The sequence below is a fragment of the Chenopodium album genome, chromosome 7, assembly GCF_948465745.1.
Source record: "Chenopodium album chromosome 7, dcCheAlbu1.1, whole genome shotgun sequence".
Classification (NCBI taxonomy): Eukaryota; Viridiplantae; Streptophyta; class Magnoliopsida; order Caryophyllales; family Amaranthaceae; genus Chenopodium; species Chenopodium album.
The window spans coordinates 17211990-17219825 of NC_137840.1; positions in this window are offsets into that span (position 1 = coordinate 17211990).

Genomic DNA, 7836 nt, shown 5'->3' on the forward strand with positions numbered 1-7836 from the left:
AATAAAGTGTTACATATTGTCTATAATAACACTTTTACCACTTTATGTAACACTTTTTGGGTGTTACTTGAAGTTAGTTTTGTACTAGTGTAAGATGGGGAGCCATGAATGGAAAAAGGTCTTTGGGTCTTGCAATTTTGCCATCAAGTGGGTCATCCCTTGGTGGAAAATAGAAAAGATGGTTGGTGTCAACAAGCAACCTTTATGCCGTCTTGCAAGCTTGTCCTGAATGACTTTTTATTATCCCTACAGGGTAAAAAGACAGTACGACCTTTTTCAAACAATTCCTTCAGGGGATCTTCGTCGTCCCTATGAATTTCCTGTCTCTCAGGAAGTAGACAAATTTGATGCTTATTGGAGAGCTAGACCTTTATGGGAAGTGATTACCCAAAAGGTTCCTCCTTCCCTGCCGAATGATGTGAAGAAGTGACTTCTGAAGAAACCTTCAAAGGACATGAAGAAAAATCAGAGTAAAACTGATGTGAAGAGTCCTCTAGGTGATAAAGTGATTCCTGTTAAGGAACGCTTGGGTGAAAGAGTTGAGTTCAAAACACCTACAATGCCTAAGAAGAAAAGATCTACGAAGGATAAAGGAAAGAGAAAAGCTGACACTTCAGAGAAGAAGGCTTGGGTAGAAAAGAAACATGGGGTCCTAGCTAAAGGAGAAACCATTTACTCCAAAACTGAATGTAGGTCCTCTAAAGGATGCCTACTAGCTAAAGTTACGGATGAAGAAGAGGATGCAGAAAAAAATTGGAAGAGGGAAAAGAAAGAGAAAAAAGATTAAAGCATTGCTTAACTTTCAATTATTAGACTTAGTTTTAAATTCAAAGTTAATTTATTTAAACTTTATTTAAATTCCATCAATAATGTAATTGTTATATTATTAATGAAACTGCAACTTTTTTTAATAATTAAATTATCTCTTTTAAATTTAATTTATTAAAGCAATGAAAACTGAAAATTTAATTTTTCCAGAAATTTTTTCGAGTACGGAAGTCAAAAATTTTCCGAAAAACACCAAATATTCCCAGGTACTTTGCAGAAAATTGGCGTCGCGTTTTTACAACTGGCGCTAGCTGTGGGAGTCTGGCGTCAGGCGAGAGACGCTGTCTTCTAGTGCTAGGGTTCATCGTCTGGCTCCAGGATTTAATCTATGACGCCGATATTCCGTCGATTTTCTTTTAAATTTTTTATTAATCTGGGATGCGAGGTTTGAAAAAAATAAAGTGGCCGCACCCGTAAAGGGTTACCTACGTATCCTTTTGGAAGGAATCAGGCCAAACGTAGCTCTCTTGAGTGTCCTAATCAAGTAATTATGGGTAGTACTTTTTAAGTTGGTTAAGATTTTTCATGTTCGAGAACTCATTGCCATCCATATCAGTTAATTTTGCTGCACCTCCTGACAGGATTGTTTTGACAATGTAGGGTCCAGACCAATTAGGCCTAGATTTTCCCCTTGGATCTAAAACATTTTTCCTTAATGCTTTTAACACCAAATCTCTTACTTTGATGTTTCTTGTCTTGACCTTCTTATTAAAATGCCTAGCCATACGAGTTTGATAGCATTGAGTATGATGTAGAGCTTCTAGTCGCTTTTCATCAAGTAGAATTAGCTCCTCATATCTCGCCTTAGTCCATTCAACTTCATCGAGTTTTCTTTCTAATGCAATGCGTAGAGATGGTATCTCTAGCTCTACAGGTTGTACAACATCCATTCCATAAACTAAGGAAAATGGCGTATTTCCTGTTGGTGTGCGAATTGACGTGCGATAACCCCACAATGCGAAGTGGATTTTGTCAGGCCAATCCTTGTAATTTTCCGTCATTTTCTCGATGATAGTCTTTAAATTTTTATTAGCTGCTTCGACTACTCCATTTGCTTGAGGTCTATAAGGAGAAGAATGATGATCATCAATGCCATATTTTTGTAGCAATTCTTCACACTCAGCTTGAAAGTGAGTTCCATTGTCACTTATCATTTCATGTGGGACTTCATATCGACAAATAATATTTCTTTCGATAAAGAGTGCTACATGTTTTGCAGTGAGTTTAGCGTATGATTGTGCTTCGACCCACTTTGTGAAGTAATCAATTGCCACTAAAATATATTCGTGACCTCCTGTTCCTAGGGGAGTGATTTTGCCAATGATGTCAATTCCCCATGTAGAGAATGGCCATGGCGAAGTGTCGGTGTAGAGTAGAGATGGAGGGACATGTTGTAAATTAGCGTAGATTTAGCACTTAGGGCATTTTTTTACGTATTGATGACAATCCCTATTCATGGTAGTCCAATAGTATCCTTCTCGCATTATCTTTTGGACTAGCATTTTGCCATTTACGTGAGTTCCACAAATTCCTTCGTGGGCTATTCTTATTGCTCTTTGAGCATCCTTTTTTCCTACACATAAGAGAGCTCGACCCTTATGTACCCTTTTTGTGTAACTCGTTGTCTATGAGTACGTATTGGGAATCCAAGAACCTTAATGCTCGTTTTGCTCTTTTGTCAGCATGGGGAGGGTATTCTCCTTTGGTGACATAATTGAGTATATTCGTGTGACACGGTTCTTCTTCTTCTTCATCATCTTGGATCGCTTCATCGTCTTCTATAGCTTGAATATAGGCTGGTTTGTGCCTTTTTTCTATAGTTAGAGGCATTTGCTCGATTTCCGTAGGAATCCTAACCATTGAGGCTAGTCTTGCCAAGGCATCAGCAAATCGATTTTCTTCTCTATGTAGGTATGAGTATTCCACCTTCTCTAACTGATTAGTGAGAGTTTCCAGATAAGTTTGGTAAGGGGCTAGACTTTCTCTCCTTACTTTCCATCTCTTAGAGATTTGATTGATGATCAATGAAGAGTCTCCAAATATTCGTAATTTTTTCACTCCCAATGCCAAAGCTGTTTCAAGGCCTACCACGCATGCTTCGTATTCAGCAGCGTTGTTGGTAACGTCGAAATCAAGCTTTTTGGAGATTGAAATATGCTCCTCTTTAGGTGATACTAGTAATACTCCAACGCCACATCCCTTTTGGTTTGAGGCTTCGTCGAAGTATAAGGTCCAAGTATCGTCCTCGGTGACCATCAAGTCTTCGTCTGGAAATTCATTGTCGTGTATTGGCGTTGAATCTTCTATTAGAAAGTCTGCTAGAAAATCCGAAACCACAGATCCTTTGATAGCCTTTTGGGGCATGAATTTTACGTCAAATTGGGCTAAGTTGACTATCCATCTTGTTGTTTTAAAGAATACTACAAGAAGGGGGGGGGTTGAATTGTAGTATGAGAGATTAGCCAAACTTTTTGCGGAATTAAAATTAAGTTAGCTAAAGGAACTAAAAGATTAATTAAAGGAACTAAAGAATGCAAGAGAGATTTTACGTGGAAAACTCCTTGGCCCTAACAAGGAGAAAAACCACGACCACTTGGGATTTTGGGAAATGAATCTTCACTATAATAGGGCAAATGATCCTTTTACAAGCTAACGACTCAATCTCAAGTTCCTCTACGAACTTGAGACCCTGAGGAACTAGTCACCCAACTAGTTACTCTTCTCTTCTCTTTCTCTCTTCTCATTTCTCTGTTCTCTCTTTCTCTTTCTCTTCTCTTTCTTTTCTCTTTCTCACTTCTCTTTCTCATACACAAATGTTCACTCGAACTTCCCCATTCCCACTAAGAAGATACTTAACTCGAAAGAAAAACAAACTCTAGTATAAGAACATTAAGAACACTCTATTAAACTTGTGTGGAATTGACACTTGACTCGATTTGAAGCTTTAAAACTTATGTGAGCATGGGTAAGTTTTTCCATCTGAAAACAACAACTATTTATAGACTGAAATTCGTTTAGGAAAAACTTCTTTGTGCAGCAAATCCACAACGCCACTACTCCAACCCACTAAGAAGATCATGTCCCTTGAATTAAGGAACCATGAACTCCTCAGTGTGCAAGACCATGACTTGAAGAAAATCATGGAGGAGTAGGCCGCAAGTTTTTAGAAAACGTGGGAGATTTTATTTGCAGAAGATCTTTTTAGAAAATCAGAAATAAAATCTTTTTGTTTAAAAAAGATAATAGTTAAAGACTTAACCACTTTCCTAAAAACTAGCCTACACAAATTTATCTTTTAAGACCAATTCCACACAGATTTTTCGAGTGCAAATTAATATCTTATACTTACATAAATCCTAAAATATAAAAATATATTTAGTCTTCATGTTCTCTGATGAAGCTACTACTCCGAGGCTTCTGTTCCTTGGGAGGAACTTCTCTTCTCCAGTCTTCATTTCTGAAGCGCCAGTTCCTGTGAGGGAACTCTTCTATATGGCTAGCTCTGCTTCTGGCCTTCTTGTTCCTCATGGTATTTTTACAAGACACTTCATTCTCCTAGTCTTTTTAACTGAGTACACACTTAAACAATTAAGCACTTATTAGTTTGTAAGTAAGTGAGGTTGTGTCATCATCAAAATCATTAAGTCCAATACATCTTGATATGCGCACATTGAGTGTAGATTTATCGAATAAATATTTGAATGGATCAAATCGGGAAACTACAAAGACTGTATGCACGAGCATGTAATGTCTTAACTTGCTTGTGGCCCACACCAAGGCAAGGCACAATTTCTCAAGTGGTGTATAGCGTACTTCATACTCGAGCATCTTTTTACTGAGATAGTAGATCGCGTTTTCTTTGCCTTCTACTTCTTGTGCTAACATGGCTCCCATTGTCTTTTTGGTGACTGTTAAGTACAACCTAAGAGGTATTCCCGAAAGTTCTGGTTCTAATACGGGAGGATTTGCGAGATAGGCTTTGATCTTTTCAAAGGCTTTTTGACACTCGTCATCCCATATTACTAGTACATTCTTTTTTTAGCTTTTTGAAAATTGGTTCACATATTGCTGTCAATTTTGATATGAACCTGCTTATGTATTGCAACCGGCTAATAAATCCTCGAATTTGCTTCTTGGTTTTGGGTGGTGGCATCGACATGATTGCCTTGATTTTGGTTGGGTCTATCTCTATCCCTCTAGAGCTTATGACATAACCCAAAAGATTGCCTAAGGTGACTCCAAAAGCATACTTGGATGGATTCAACCTCATGTTGTATTTAATTAGCCTTTCGAAGAATTTTCTCAAGGATATTTGATGGCCTGGGCGATCTTTTGATTTCACAATCATACCGTCCACATATACTTCAACTTCTTTATGCATCATGTCATGGAGCAAGGCAGTCGCTGCTCGTTGGTAAGTAGCACCCGCGTTTTTCAACCCGAATGGCATTACCATGTAGCAGTAAGTACTCCATGGTATTATGAAGGTTGTTTTCTCCATGTCTACTTCCGCCATGAGAATCTGATTATAGCCCGCGTATCCATCCATGAACGAGAGAAGTGCATTATTCGCCGTGTTATCTACCAGAATATCGATGTGGGGTAAAGGGAAGTCGTCCTTTGGACTTGCCTTATTTATATCTCGATAGTCGACACACATTCTTACCCTTCCATCCTTCTTCGGAACTGGGACGACGTTGGCGACCCATTCAAGGTATTTGGATACCTTGATAAAAACTGCAGTTATTTGTTTTTGAACTTCTTCTTTTATTTTAAGAGCTACGTCGGGTTTCATTCGACGTAGCTTTTGTTTTACAGGTTTCATTACTGGGAGTAGTGGTATGGTGTGTTGAGCTATTTCTCTATTAATGCCTGACATATCTTCATATGACCAAGCGAATACATCGATGAATTCTTTAAGCAAGTTAATTAAATCGGTTCTTTCTTGTTCCTTAAGTGTTAATCCAATTTTAACTTCTCTTTTATTGGTTGAATCATTTGAGATATCAACCGTCTCAGTTTCCTCAATTATCGATGTTTTCTTTTCAAGTGTTTCCATTTCTTTAATAAGTTCTTTGTCATTTTCATTGTTAGTTAAGCAATGCTCGTTGTAACGAGGGTGCTCCCATCGTAGGGGATCCTTCTCCTAAGATGCCCATGGCCCTTTAAAGCCTAGGACTTTACAATTGTTAGGGTGTATTAGGATTTGAATTCCTGACTGTTTGGGAGACCTTTGAATTAGAGATGATTCTATCATATACGCTTTTTGTTGGAAGAAACAAGTAGGAGTCGCCAATGAGTTTTAGGAAAAACCCATAAACCTCGTTCATGCCTTTCTCCCAAGTAGAGTTCAAGGGATATTTAGAATGAATCATAAGTTTACCCATGCCCAAATTCGTTTAGAAAACCAGAAATTAGTTCGGGACCGAGGGTACTAAGATAACGTTCCCTTTAGAGGGGAATCGCGATCCTAGCCCTAGTGCGGCCTCTACTAGCTCTTCCTTTGCATAATTTCATTGCCAAACAATATATGCAACGTGATACCTAAAAACTATGTTAATTGATTTTATTTACACACATTAATTCACATAGGAATTACATCGTAAGGTCGTTATTCTTATTTAATCAAATTCGTGAAAAGAAAATTAAAATAAACAAATGTTCGCCTTGACTTAGGTGATCAACCAACAATTATTTATTCAATTCTAATCCTGATTAACGAAAGAATACTATGTGAAATCAAATAATTTATTATTTTAAGGCGATCAAACAAATCTAATTAATTAATTAAAGTTTTGTTAAACAATAAAAATAATGGTGATTTAACTAAGTGCTCGGGACTTTACCACTTCTCTTTGCTAAATCTCCGTTTAGAACACTTATGGACTCCTTCTTGTTGGGGAACCTCCACCGTAGTAACAAAATATCGAAAAGGGTGAGTGTTTAGGACATGAGGGTTTGGATGCATAAGTTCACAAGTATTCTGCCAGAGTTTAGGTTAATTTTCTTTTTTGAAGCCTCGGATTAGGGTCTTATTTATAGGGAATAATTTAGGTTTAGGGTTTAGAGCATTCTGCCACAGCAGGTGTCGCGCGCAAGTGAATAGGTCGCACGCGGTATACGCATACAACTATTTGTCTTGCGCATAGCTCTATGGTAAGATTCGATTTTCCTATATTTTAATATTCTGAATCTTACGCGAGCGCATCTCTGAAAGTTGCGCGCGACTGTTGAGCGCGACTTTGTGAGATGCGCGCGATATTTTTCGCGGCAGCTTTTATTTTAACCTGGACGCTCCTAAATCCGTCATTATTGGGTTTTAAGCACGGGCTTAAGCCTAATTATGATCGGGTTTAGTTAATTTGGACCTTGTGTTGGCCTTGTTATTTTATCTGGGCTAGTCTTTTGTGTTTTGTGGCTTAACTAGTTATCCATAAGCATTCTTTACTTTGATCCAACACGAAGATGATTTTATTTATCGTCATTGCACTTCCTGTTGGGACAGGAGGCTAAAAGTAGATGTCTACAGTTAGCCCCCACTTGGATCGAGTCTAGAATAGACGATGATCAAAGTAGTCAAGCAAATATCCGAGACTCAGTCTGCGAAGTTCTCCAAGGTTAGAGAATCTTTCAGTAAGGTTTAAGGATGTCGAAACAGTCCTTGGTTCGCTAAGTGTTTGAAAAAAATAGCTATTAAGGCTAGAAAAAGTTTCCCCTAGTCTTAATGCGCTAAAGAATCTAGATTGATCCTTTACAATTGTAGAGCGCTTCTACAAGTAAAGGTGTTCTGGGTGATGTTATGTCATGAGAAGAGATCGGTTTTAAAAGAATAAAAGGGGATGATTTTCTCCCAATCATGTCATCGTTGGTCTAAAGTTCCTTGATATGTCATTGAAACTTTAGCCTGACTTTAACAAAGTAAAAAGAACGAAAAGGGAATTTTGATATGCGAATCGAAAAGGGGTCCGGTATTCGAGCCGGATTTCCACAAGCTAGAAATACATGTCT